The following is a 15,315-nucleotide window of genomic DNA, read 5'->3' on the forward strand; positions in this document are numbered from 1 at the left end:
GAGGAAAGATTGAAGTGTTACAAATTTCGGCTAAGTATTGGTGGGAAAATTAAATTATTTTATTTTATCATAGACACCGGGTTTTAAAAACCGCTGTTAAAATCGGTGTCTATTAACAAAAAAAAGCGCTCATATACATCAGCTTAAAAAACCGATGTCTATGAGCGAAAATCTGCGCTTATAGACACCAATTTTTGGAAAAACCGGTGTAAAATACTCAAAGACATCGATTTTTGCTTAAAATCGATGTTGTTCCACCGATGTCTATGAGGGTTTTTCTTGTAGTGCGCCTATCTCTCCTTCTTCCTCTAACAAGATCCGGCCACCAACAACTCCTAGAGATGAGATGCTGCCAGGCACCAAGGAAGAAAAATAGGGCCGACCACCACCAAGAAAGAGAGGAGAGGAAAAGAATATATATGTTGTCATTAGGTGAGGCACCTCTACCCTCTCTTTTATATTCCTTGATCTTGGCAAATAAGGAAAGTTTTAAACATAATTAAAACTTCCTTATATTTCTTACCAATGACTAAAAGAAAAAGTTTTAAAACAAAAAATTAAAACTTCCTTTTCCTTTTATCATGGTCTGCCACCCTTTAATTTCAAACAAGGAAAGTTTTAAACATGAAAATAAAACTTCCTTATTTGTTTACGGTAAGAAATTTTAATTAAAAAATTTCTTTCTTTAAATCCCTTCATGGTTGGTTATAAAAGGAAAATTTTATAAATTAAAATCTCTCTTTTAAAACATGTGGATGGTTACAAGGAAAGTTTTCTCTAAAATTAAAATTTTCCTTTTCAACTACAAATAAGGAAAGATATCAAATCTTTCTTTTAATCTTTTGTAGAAAGCTATAAAAGGAAAGATTTATAATTTTTAAAACTCTCTTTTAAAACCATGAGGATGGTTAAAAAAGGAAAGTTTTATCAAAAATTAAAATCTTCCTTTAAACTACAAATAAGGAAAGATATCAATTCTTTCTTTTAATCCTTTGTAGAAAGCTATAAAAGGAAAGATTTAAATTTTAAACTCTCTTTTAAAATCATGACTTCCACATAAGGAAAGATTTTAAAATTAAAATCCTTTTAATTTATTGTGGCCGGCCACCTAAGCTTGGGCTCCAAGCTAGGGCTGACCACCACTTGAACCCATCTAGTCTTGGTTTGGCCGGCCCTAGCTTGGGCTCCAAGCTTGGCTTGGCCGGCCACCTTAAGGTGGGTAAGAAATTGGGTTTGGGTGGATATAAGACTTTATAAATAAGAGACTACAATAGGGACCGAGAGGAAGAATTGGTTTTGGTCTCCCGATGAACTTCAACTTCCCGTGTTCGCCCCGAACACTCAACTCGAGTTCATCAATAATAACTCATACCAATAAAGAGTTATTATTGAACTACCGCACCAATCCCATATTACTATATGGGATCTTTCTTATCATGAGTGTGTTAGTCTCCCTGTGTTTAAGATATCGAATGTTCATTAATTAAATAAGTTACTGACAATTCACTTAATTAATATCTAACTCCAAGAGTAGTACCACTCAACTTCATTGTCATGCCGGACTAGGTCCACCTGCAGGGTTTATATGACAATCCTTATGAGCTCCTCAAGGGGACATCATCAATCTAGATTACTAGGACATAGTTTCATTCTATAATCAACAACACACCATATAAATAATATCATTTCCCAACTTATTGGGCCTATTGATTTAACGAGCTAAATCGCACCCTTTGATAAATCAAAGAAATAACTATTAAGTGTACGTGCTTGTTATTATATCATTGATATGGGTTAGGTTTCATGGATCCCCGGTAAGGAAGGGAAAGGAGATAGTCGAGTGGAGAAGATAGATCAATATTGGCCGGGATATACCTCAAAGGAGGTAGGCCAATATCGATCAGGATATACTTCCGGAGAGGAAGGCCAATATTGACCAGGATATACTTCCAAGTGAGCAGGCCGATATCGATCGAGACATACCTCCAGGGAGGAAGGCCAATATCCGCCGGGATATGCCTCTAGGGAGGCAGACCCATATCGATCAAGATAGACCTCCAAGGAGGTTGGCTAAGATCAGCCGGGATATACCTCAAAGGAGGTAAGCCAATCTCGACCGGGATATACTTCCAAGTGAGCAGGCCAATATCGATCGAGACATACCTTCAGGGAGGAAGACCAATATCGGTCGGGATATGCCTCCAGGGAGGCAGACCCATATCGATCAAGATATACCTCCAAGGAGGTTGGCTAAGATCAGCCAGTATATACCTCAAAGGAGGAAGGCCAATATCGGCCGGGATATACTTCCAAGTGAGTAGGCCAATATCGATTGAGACATACCTTCAGGGAGGAAGGCCAATATCGGCCAGGATATGCCTCCAGGGAGGCAGACCCATATCGATCAAGATATACCTCCAAGGAGGTTGGCTAAGATCAGCCGGGATATACCTCAAAGGAGGAAGGCCAATATGGGTCGGGATATACTTCCAAGTAAATAGGGCAATATCGACCGAGACATACCTTAAAAGAGGTAAACCAATCTGGGCTGAATAATACCTTGAAAAGATATACCAATATTGATCAAGATTATATACTTGATAAAATATAGCTCAGTACTAGCTGGGATAATAAACCTAGAGGGGCACAGACAAGCATTGCCCAAGGAGCCTCATGAGAGGTAATAATAATAATTGACCAAACCTAGTTTAAGTTCAGTTTCGACCGATGCAAGGAACAATGTTATAGTAAGCTATCTATGATATAGCAAAAACAGGAGGGGCGAGTAGGAATGATAGATACCCTCTGAAATAACTTGTGAAACAGGACAAAAGTAAATATTCCTAATAAAGTAATGAAGATATTTGCAATATGTGATTGTATAACAGGTTTTACATATTTGGCGGGAAATGTGTTTCTAGACTTTTCTGCAGGTACTAGACGATAAAGAAGGTACATCTGGGGTACAAAAAAGATTCCTTAAAAGCCTTTTACCACAAGTACGCAGCTGACATCATCTCATAAAAAACTCTAACAAACCGGGGTCCACTTCATGACTACGGAGGTTATATGAAGTGGTATAAAAAGGGGAATCCTCTCCGTTGGCAGGGTAAGTTTACATCATTGTGCACATTCATAACCCTAATTCTAAACTACTGTTCTTCTTCTTTTTCCTCCTTCCACATCGAGAGAGATCACTGACTTGAGCGTTGGAGGGCCTAGCCAGGGATTCCCACCCCGGTCTTAGGTCACTGACGATAGTGTTGGTTGGTCTCTTGTGCGCAGGAAGCCTTGGAAGCTTCGGATCTGGTTTCTCTTCAGTAGGATTTCTTTATCGCCATTGGAACTTCGTATCAGAAGGACATTAGGGGTCTCATCTTCTTGGATCCGCTTTGGGTTTCTCGGATCGACGTTCACTAGGTATTATTCTTCATCAGTGGTAGATTTTTTCTCCCAACTCTCTGTTTTGTCAAATTTTCTCAAACAAGATCAAATTTGGCGCCGTCTGTGGGAAATTTCACCTGAATCTGAGACTACAAGATGGAAGAGGCTGGAAAATCAAATCTACTCACCATTAGCCGTGAGGATCTGGATTTCCTCATTAATTCTCATGTACAAAAAGCTTTGCAACAACAACAACAACAACTTCAAGCTCATACTGGAGCTACTCTGCCAGTAGCTCATAATCCGACAATCTCAACTACTGAGCATCGGAAGGAAAAGGAACCAGAAGAGGAAGAACATGCATATTTTCCTCCAGCCACAGTTTCTCCGACAAGGCATCCACGAGCTTTTCTTCGCACTCCCATGGAGCAGGGGGGTCGAAGGCCTGTATTTCAAGAATCTTCTGGTGAAGCACCAGATAGATAAAAGCATAAGATTAAAATGATAACTAGTGATAGTTCACCAGAAAAAGTCATCTCTCCCTTCTCTCAAAGTGTGCTGGATGATCCGCTTCCTAAGCGGTATCAAAATCTTCAGATTGGCGAGTACACTGGGACTACAGACCCAGAGGATCATCTATTGAAATTTGAGAATGTAGCATTATTACAACAATTCTCTGATGGGGTGAAATGTCAGATGTTTCTTACTACACTTGGAGGAGCCGCACAACGCTGGTTCAAGAGATTGCCAGAAAAATCTATCCGAAAATTTAAGGACTTCAAGAAAGTTTTTCTACACCACTTTTCCAATAACAAGAGGTATTATAAAACTCCTTGGAGTTTATTCTCAATTAAGCAAGCATCCAAAGAGTCCATCCGAGCCTACATCAAAAGATTCAATCAGGTAGCTATCGATGTACCCAATGCTACTACTGAAATCTTAGTAAGCGCTTTCTCTCAAGGTTTAAATGATAATGATTTATTTAAAGATCTGGTGAGAAATCCTCTTGCCAATTTTGATTCTTTAATTGAACGTGCCACTGAATTTATTAATGTGGAAGAAGCTCAAGCTGCCCGCAGAAAAGAGGGCATTACTTCTTCTCCTACTCCGGTTAAAGAGAAAGCTCCTGCTTCTATTCCTCCACCAAGGGGGCCTCGAGCGATTCATCCACCTCATCGTCATCCAGAATATCGTCCACAGGCAGTACAACACATGGAGATACAGTCAGAGGCACCGAGAAGATGATGCACTTATCATAAAACTAGCAGTCACCATATTGAAGATTGTTTCATTTTGAGAAATAAAAGAGCAAACAGGGAGTGCTACCAAAGGCAAAACTATTATCGGCAGCAGTACCCTAGGCAGTAAAGTTCGCTCAAATTGGAATATCGCCCGGTCGAGCCTCGACAGGATGCATTGCCTACCCCAGTCGGTACAAGCCAAGTGTCAGAGAAGGCACCTTCTGAATCCATGACAGCCCGGCAAGAAGAAAACAGGAGTAATGCCGCCCTGGGCAATATCAATATGATAACGGGCGGGCCCACTGATGGGGATTCTAATAGGGCCAGAAAAGCACATGCACGAAGACTTGAGATCCATGTTGTGGGGTGTAGCATGGAACGAGCAGCTGGTCCTGAAATAAGCTTTGGATCTGTCAATATTATCTTTAAGAAGGCTTTTGACCAATTAAAGATTGACCCGAGTGAACTTCAACAGATGGTAACTCCTCTATATGGATTCACGGGCAATGAAGTACAACCGCTCGGTCAAATAAAGTTGGCCATATCTCTGGGGGAGGAGCCCCTGATGAGAACAAGAAGATCTTATTTTATGGTGGTGGACGCCCCGTCCTCTTATAATGTGATACTGGGTCGACCGGCCCTAAACGAGTTTAGGGAGGTCGTTTCTACTTTCTGTCAAAAAATTAAATTTCCTGTTGATGACCAGGTCGAGGAAGTACGAGGTGATCAGAAGACAGCTCGAAAATGTTATGTAGAGATCGTTCGGACTGAAGCTAATGCTGCCCGAAAAATTCAAAGAATGGAAGTCAATGCTATTCAGGAGAAACCGCCTGTTCTGGTTTATGAAGAAAAGGAAGAAGTCCAGATTCAGACCGGTCGACCTGAAGCTACTACATGTATTGCGGCTGATCTTGATCCCACTCTGAAGGCCGAACTGGTGTAATGCCTGAAGAAGAATAATGATGTGTTTCCCTGGATGCCCAAAGAGGTCTCGGGCATTTCTCCTACAGTAATGGAGCATTCTTTGCATGTCTTTCCAGATGCCCGGCCAGTCATGCAAAGGAAAATAAATTTTACCGCAGAGCAGAACCAAATCATTAAGGAAGAAATAACTAAACTCATGGAGGCAGGCTACATCAGGGAAGTACAATTTCCTAGCTGGATAGCTAATGTGGTCTTAGTCTCTAAGCCAGGAAACAAATGGCGGGTATGCATTGATTTCTGGGATCTCAACAAAGCTTGTCCAAAAGATTATTATCCGTTATCCCGGATCGATCAACTGGTAGACTCTATCGCTGGGTGTGAATACATCTCTATGCTAGACGCTTATCAGGGATATCATCAGGTCCCCCTAGCTAAGGAGGACCAAGAAAAGGTCAGTTTTATAACATCTGAAGGTACTTATTGTTATAATGTTATGCCCTTCAGACTAAAAAATGCAAGAGCAACTTATCAAAGGCTTATGAATAAGGTCTTCCAGAAGCAGATTGGAAGAAACATGGAAGTATATGTCGATGATATTTTAATTAAGTCTCTTCAAGTTGTTGATCTGTGCAGGGATGTAGAGGAGACCTGCAAGACATTGAGGCAATATGGGCTCAAGCTGAACCCAAGCAAATGTTAATTCGGAGCAAAAGGGGGAAAGTTCCTGGAGTATCTGGTGTCCGAGCGAGGAATAGAGGCCAACCCGAGCAAAGTCAAGGCACTTTAGAACATGGAGCCGCCGCGCAATATGAGGGAAGCTCAAAGACTTACCGGCCAGATTACAGCCTTGTCTAGGTTCATTTCCAGGTCGGCCGACCGTAGCTTCCACTTCTTTAAAATACTCTGGAAGGCAAACAAATTTCAGTGGAACGAGGAATGTAATAAGGCCTTCCAAGAATTAAAAGATTACTTGTCTACCCTTCCTATATTAGCTAAGCCTATAGTAGGAGAGACCCTCTGGGTGTATTTGTCAGCTAACGAGAATGCTGTAGGCTCTGTATTAGTTAGGCAAGAAGGGAAAGAACAACAACCTGTATATTTTTCCAGCCATTTATTAAAAGGAGTTGAGTGTAGATATACTACACTAGAGAAGTTGGCTTATGCATTAGTGTTGACTGCTCGAAGGTTGCGCCCATATTTCTTAGCACATGAAATCGTTGTATTGACCAACAGTAAGCTCGGACGGGTGCTACTCAACCCAGAGGCATCAGTCCGGCTGATCAAATGGACGACTGAACTTAGTGAGTATGACATACAGTATCAACCTCGCTCAGCCATCAAGGCACAAGCTTTAGCATATTTCATTATAGAAGTTCAAGGTCCTGAGGAAGAAAATATTTTGAGAGTTTATGTGGATGGTTCCTCAATCAGACAGGGTAGTAGAATTGGTGTTCTTCTTATATCTCCGAGGGAAGACAGACTCCAACTTTCTATCAAATTGAATTATAGAGCCACTAATAATGAAGTAGAATATAAAGCATTGATAGCCGGATTGTAGACCGCTCGGCATATAGGAGCAGCTCGGGTCCTCATCTATTCTGATTCTCAGTTAGCAGCCCAACAACTATCAGGTAACTTTGAAATTAATAACGACAGGCTCAAGTTATATGTTGAGGCATTTGATAAGTTGAAGTCTCAGTTCCAAGAAGTAAATATACAAAAAGTTCCTCGGTCTGAAAATCAGGTAGCAGATGAATTAACTAAATTGGCCTCTGCTATAATACCATGGAATCTGGATCGACCAGTGGAACAAACTCTGTTAATATCTTGTATTGAAAGACAAGCTGACGTAGAAATACAGAGCGACTGGAGGGCACAATCATATTGTATTTACAGCAAGGCATTCTTCCCAGGGATGCAGAACAGGCAAGGATATTTAAGAAGAGAGCTGCTCAGTATACTATGATAGGGGAGCAGTTATATAAGAGAGCTTTCTCCAGACCTTTGCTAAAGTGTGTTAGTACAGAAGATATACAATTTATTTTACGGGAGGTTCATCAAGGCTCGTGTGGTAGTCATAGAAGAGGAAGATCCTTAGCTCGCAAAATCTTATTAGCGGGATATTTCTGGCCTACTCTGCACGAGGATGCTAATAAATTGGTAAGAACTTGTATCTCTTGTCAGAAACATCAAAATATTCCACACCATCCTACGCAGTTATTGAGGACCTCTATAGTCTCCTGTCCCTTCGATCAGTGGGGCACGGATATAGTAGGTCAGTTTCCTATGGAAGTTGCACAAAGAAGGTTTTTATTAGTGGCAGTAGACTATTTCTCTAAATGGGTAGAAGCGGAACCACTTGCTCGGATTACCGAAGATGCAGTTATTAAATTCCTATGGAAAAATGTCATATGAAGATTTGGTATCCCTCATAAGTTAGTTTCTGATAATGGAAGGCAATTTCAAGGAGATAGAATCCTAGACTGGTGCAACAGTTATGACATTATTCAAGCATTCACCTCCGTGGCATATCCGGAAAGTAATGGTCAAGCAGAAGTAACCAATAGAGAAATCATAAGGGGCTTAAAAACCAAACTGGATCATGTTGGAGGCAGCTGGGTAGATGAATTACCCAGTGTTCTTTGGGCCTATCGTACTACACCTCGAGAAGCAACAGGAATTACTCCCTTCCAATTAGTTTATGGAGGAGAAGCTATAATTCCCATCGAAGTGGGAGTAGAATCTGATAGAAAACGACTATATGATGAAGACAATGATGGTCGACGACTCATGAAGCTAGATTTAATAGAAGAAATTAGAGACAAAGCTACAGCTCGACTCACCTCATATCGACAACAAATGAGGTAAAATTATAACAAAAGAGTTATCCCAAGATTTTTTCAAGTAAGAGATCTGGTATGGAAGCGTGTTAAACCTGTTGGAGATGTCAGCAAGTTAGCACCACAATGGGGAGGACCTTACAAAGTAATAGAGAAACTCGCATCGGGGTCCTATTATCTTCAGGATATTAAAGGAAGAATTCTTGAGCGTCCTTGGAATGCAAATCACTTACAGCCTTACCGAACCTAACGAGATCACATTATTCAAAAGTATATCTGGAAGAACAAATCCATATTAGTTGAAGCAAGATTCCCGGCAAACCGAAGACAAGTATGCTTATAGTATGTACTCTATTTCTTTCAAAAGATACAATACAAGACAAACATTGCCTGAGAAATAAATGCGGTTCAAACAGTTTGACGATCATTGGCCGAACTTTTATAATCTATTCGAGCGATCAACAATTGGGAACCCTAAGGAAAGACCTACCCAATTTCCTTAAGAAAAACTCAGAAGCCTTAAATCATTACAAGGTCAGTGCAAGCATTATAGTTTTATATCACAAAACATAGTCGATCGGGAAATCTCATGAAGTAACTCGGACGGGTCTTCATGGGAAGAAATGGGGACTTTAAACAATCATAGAACATAGTCGATCGGGAAATCTCATGAAGTAACTCGGACGGGTCTTCATGGGAAGAACCGGAGACTTTAAACTATCACAGAACATAGTCGATCAGAAAATATCATCAAGTAACTCGGACAAGTCTTCATAGGAAGAACCGGAGACTTTAAACTATCAAAGAACATAATCGATCGGGAAATCTCATGAAGTAACTCGGACGAGCCTTCATGAGAAGAACCGGAGACTTTAAACTATCACAGAACATAGTCGATCGGGAAATCTCATGAAGTAACTCGGACGGGTCTTCATGAGAAGAACCGGAGACTTTAAACTATCACAGAACATAGTCGATCGGGAAATCTCATGAAGTAACTCGGACGGGTCTTCATGGGAAGAACCGGAGACTTTAAACTATCACAGAACATAGTCGATCGGAAAATCTCAGGAAGTAACTCGGACGGGTCTTCATGGGAGGAACCGGAGACTTTAAACTATCACAGAACATAGTCAATCGGGAAATCTCATGAAGTAACTCGGATAGGTCTTCATGGGAGGAACCGGAGACTTTAAACTATCACAGAACATAGTCGATCGGGAAATCTCATGAAGTAACTCGGACGGGTCTTCATGGGAAGAACCGGAGACTTTAAACTATCACAGAACATAGTCGATCAGGAAATCTCATGAAGTAACTCAGATGGGTCTTCATGAGAAGAACTGGAGACTTTAAACTATCACAGAATATAGTCGATCAGAAAATCTCAGGAAGTAACTCGGATGGGTCTTCATGGGAGAAACCGAAGACTTTAAACTATCACAGAACATAGTTGACCGGGAAATCTCATGAAGTAACTCGGACGGGTCTTCATGGGAGGAACCGGAGACTTTAAACTATCATAAAAGCATAATCAATTGAGATTATATTCGAAGTTATACAGATTTATTCACAAAAATCATTTGCTATTCCATGCTGAATGAAGAGTCAAGGTTCGAGGGGGATTCCATATATACATTACATTTCCTTGCCGGAGGCCCGATCATATGGAGCTCTTTACTTAAAATCACCCGGAGTATTATACCCAGCTCAGATCTCAGAAGTCCCATTAAGTTCCTTATACGAAATTGCTCGGGATTATTCGTTCTTTTGAAGTATGAAGCATACTTGGCACTTGCCTACCTGAGTGAAACTCAGGGAAATTATGAAAAATTTTACTGATCAAAGTTATCGGCAAAGGAGTTTATTAAAACAAGATTTAATTTCAAAAATCAAGTAAGGAATTCTTGAATAAAATAGTACTTATACTCAATATCCGGAAGCATCTCAAAGAAAGCAATCTCAAGCCAACACAAACTATAAAAAGAAGCAGATTTTTCTGCAGGTACTAGACGACAAAGAAGGTACATCTGGGGTACAAAAAAGATTCCTTAAAAGCCTTTTACCACAAGTACGCAGCTGACGTCATCTCATAAAAAACTCTAATAAACCGGGGTCCACTTCATGACTACGGAGGTTATATGAAGTGGTATAAAAAGGGAAATCCTCTCCGTTGGAAGGGTAAGTTCACATCATTGTGCACATTCATAACCCTAATTCTAAACTACTGTTCTTCTTCTTCTTCCTTCCACATCGAGAGAGATCACTGACTTGAGCGTTGGAGGGCCTAGCCAGGGATTCCCACCCCGGTCTTAGGTCACTGACAATAGTGTTGGTTGGTCTCTTGTGCGCAGGAAGCCTTGGAAGCTCCGGATATGGTTTCTCTTCGGTAGGATTTCTTTATCGCCAATGGGACTTCGTATCAGAAGGACATTCAGGGGTCTCATCTTCTTGGATCCGCTTTGAGTTTCTCAGATCGACGTTCACTAGGTATTATTCTTCATCAGTAGTAGGTTTTTTCTCCCATCTCTCTGTTTTGTCAAATTTTCTCAGACAGGATCAATCATGATTAAGAGCATGTACTTCCATAATAATAGAGGTATTATTCTTTTATATAGTTAGTATAAAAAGATACTACCTCAAATGGTCTTGCTTAATACACTCATAGTGTACTAGTGTAATTTATTAGTCAAGATAAACTAATACCTAATTACACTACAACCACTCCAATGGTTTGTCTCATTCCATCTTAGTTGTGAACAACTGTTTATAATTTATAAGGAACTGATAATATGAACTTCTGTATGTCTCCTCACACCATGTTATCTTCAATATAAATTAAATGGACAACTACACTTTGCATAAATGTAGACATTTGACCAATGTGATTCTTAAATTTTTATACAAAAGCTAGACTTTTAGTATACACTCTAACAATCTCCCACTTATATTAAAAGACTATGCTGCCATATACCCTGCTATACATCTAATTCCCAACCCTTCAACATGCCCATCAAAAGCTCTTGCCTTAAGGGCCTTAGTGAAATGATCTCCCAGTTTATCATCTAATGCAATCTAGGCAGCAACAACTTCTCCTCGTTATACGATGTCTAGTATTGCGTGGTACTTGCGCTCTATGTGTTTACTTGCCTTATGGGCTCGTGGTTCCTTCGAGTTTACTACTGCACCACTTATTATCACAATATACTGTAATAATTTTTGGACAAACCAGGAACCACATCTAAGTCCATCATGAAGTTTCTGAGTCATACAACTTCTACGGCTGCCTTAGAGGCTGCCACATACTCAACTTCCATGGTGGAGTCCAAAAAGCATCTATGCTTAATACTCCTCCATTGTTATGGCTTCACCTCCTAAAGTAAACACAAAACCCCGAGGTTGACTTACTATTGTCCCTATCTGTTTGGAAGTCAAAATCTGTGTAACCCACAGGGATCAAATCATCTGCCTTGTAAACTAGCATATAATCTCTAGTCTTTCTCAAGTACTTTAATATATGCTTTACGACAGTCTAGTGTCCCAGTCCTGGGTTACTTTGATATCTGCTAACCATGCTCATGGCAAAATAGATATCCGGTCTCATTCATAACATAGCATACATTAAGCTTCCTACAGCTGAAGCATAAGGAACTACCTTCATTTCTTCTATCTCTTTTGATGTCTTTTGGAGACATCTATTTAGATAAAGATACTCCATGTCGCAAAGGTAGAAAACCTTTCTTGGAGTCTTGCATGCTAAAATGAGCTAGAATTGTATCGATATATGAAGCTTAGGATAAGCACAACATTCTTTTCTTGCGATCCTTTATTACTTTGATCTCGAGAATATGTGCACATTCTCCCAAGTCCTTCATATCAAATTGCTTAGGCAACCATACCCTTACTTCCGACAACACTTTGATATTGTTTCCAACTAACAAAAATGTCATCTATGTACAGTACAAGAAATACCACCATGTTTCTATCACACTTCTTGTATACACAAGACTCATCCGGATACTGAATAAATCCATACGACTGGATTACTTCATTAAACCGGATGTTCCAAGACCTTAAAGCTTGCTTCAGTTCATAAATAGACCGATTGAGCTTACATACAAGATGCTCTTTGCCCTTTGCAATGAACTCCTCTGGTTGCTTTATATGAATGCTTTCTTCAATACTTCCATTAAGGAAAGTTTGTCTTAACATCCACTTGACAAATCTCATTATCCATATGAGCAGCAAAAGATAAAAGAATCCGGATAGACTTAAGCATGTCTACCGGTGAAAAGGTTTCCTCATAATTGATACCCTTTTTCAACAAGCCTTGCTTTGAAAGTTTTCACCTTCCCTTCTGTCCCTCTTTTTCTATTGTAGACCTATTTACATCCAATGACTTTAACACCATTTGGTGGTTCTACAAGCTCCCAGACTTTATTAGAATACATAGATTCTATTTCTATATTCATTGCTCTTTACCAAGATGCTGCATCTTTATCTTGGAGCGCTTCGTCATATGTCCGGGGATCAGGTTCATGTTCACTAGGGATCAAGTCCAAAGACTCTCCCAAAATATGAATCTTTCAAATTGCCTAACAACCCTCCCACTATGATGAGGCATTGTCTGCAATTGTGCATCATTTGTGACACGTGTTGTAGTTTCTTGTGGTATCTTATATTGTACAATTGGTACTAGTTTAAACGTGTCTTCTCTAATTTTCTTAAGAACAATTTACTCATAGGCTTGTGGTTCATAACATAGTCCTCTTCTAAAAATTAGGCATTGGTGCCAACAATGACCTTTTGATTTTTAGGACTATAAACCTCCTTTCGTTTCTCTAGGTTAACCCACAAACAAATGAACTCCTGTCCAACTTATCAGTGTCTCCCTTCAGCACATGTGCTGGACTACCCCAAATCCGAATATGCTTCAGGCTAGGCTTACGCCCACTCTACAATTCTATGGGAGTAGAGGGTTCTGACTTTAGAAGGTACTATGTTCATTGTCGTTTCCAGAGTATATCCTCAAAACGAATTTTTTAATTCTGAATAACTCATCATTGATCTAACCATTTCCATAAGAGTCATATACCTTTGTTCTGCCACACCATTCTATTGGGGTGTACCAGGTGCAGTCAGTTGGGATGAATCCCGACTTCTGATAAGTGACTCCTAAACTCTCCTAAGAGGTACTCACCACTACGATCTCACCGTAGTGTCTTGATACTTTTACCTTGACGTTTCTCCACATCATCCTTGTACTCTTTGAACTTATCAAAACACTTAAACTTACGGTACATCAAGTAAATGTACCCGTATCTCGAATAGTCGTCTATAAAAGAGATGAAATATTTGAAACCACCTCTTGCCTGGATAGTCATAGGTCCACGCAAATCAGAATGAACCAATTCCAACACATCTTTGACTCTATACCCCTTAGACTTAAAAGGCCTCTTGGTCATTTTTCCTTCCAAGTAAGACTCGCAGGTTGGAAAGTTTTCCACCACCAATGAACCCAAAAGTTCATTGGCTATTATCCTTTAAATCCTACTCAAGTTAATATAACCTAGCCTTAGATGCCAAAGATATGATTAGTTTATTTCCGAAGATTGCTTTCTCTTATTAGAGTTAGAAGACGTATTATTAATTTCCATTTGTTGCATCGTAGGAGTTATTGGATTTACATAAATTGCCAACCAACGTACCAGAATAGATAACTCCCCTATTTTTCTTGATAACAACTTTATTATCAAAAGAGACAGAATATCAAGTTCTTTGAATAGTTTAGAAACTGAAATCAAGTTCTTTCTAAACTTGGTACGTAAAGATAATTTCTTAAAATCTATGTTTTATTCCTATTAGAGGATAAATATCTCCCACTGCAACAACTGCTACTTTTGCAACAGTGCCCATGTAGACGGTGATTTCCCCTTCATATAGTTGTCGGGTTTCTTAGAACCTCTGTAATGAATTGTAGACATGATCAGTGGCTCCCGTATCTACACACCAAGTACCGGTAGATAACACCACTAAACATGTTTCAACAACTAATGAATAAAATACACCTTTATTGTTCTCAGTTCTGAGAGGGCAGCCAACTTAGTGTCCAAGTTATGTTTCCAATCATTATAATTGGGACTACTAAGTCTATTCTATAGTATAACATCTAGGGGATTGAAAAATATTTGAAATCCTAAGAATCACAAAAATATTTGGTCAAGACCAACACCGCAAAATCCCCGTGAATTTTGTATGTCGCGTTAGTGTGGACGTATACAAATTCAAACATTAAGAAGAGATTTTATCCATTAATTTTATTATCTCGTCAACCTATCTTTTTGACAAATAAAATTAATAGTTGGTCTGTCTTCGATTTGGTCAAAACTTTAGAATTTAAAATAATATTGATTCCGCAAAACAATATCATTTAAATTCACCAACACCTCAAACACCGTGAATTTTGTATGCCACGTTAGTGTGGACGTATACAAATTCAGACATTTGTAAGAGGAGGGTCTTACCCATTAATTATCTTGTCAACCTTATATTACCTCAAACACCATGAAATTTGTATGTCACATTAGTGTGGACGTATACAAATTCAATTGTTTGTAAGAGGAGGATTTTACCCATTTTATTTTGTCAACCTAAATTTATGACAAATAAAATTTCCTCAAACACGGTGAATTTTGTTTGCCACGTTAGTGTGGATGTATACAAATTCAAACATTTGTAAGAGGGGGTCTTACCTAGCTTTATGACAAATTAATAGTTGGTATTCTTTTAGTCACACAAATAATAGCAGTGACTCCGTTGGGGAGGATACTATTAAATGCGCCTAAGTGTATACCATTACTTGATACTTAGTCCATTAAATAGGATTGTGCCCCTTCAGTTGGAGTAGATCACACGCTCCTAAATAA

This window comes from Zingiber officinale, chromosome 4B (assembly GCF_018446385.1).
Source record: "Zingiber officinale cultivar Zhangliang chromosome 4B, Zo_v1.1, whole genome shotgun sequence".
NCBI classification, from domain to species: Eukaryota; Viridiplantae; Streptophyta; class Magnoliopsida; order Zingiberales; family Zingiberaceae; genus Zingiber; species Zingiber officinale.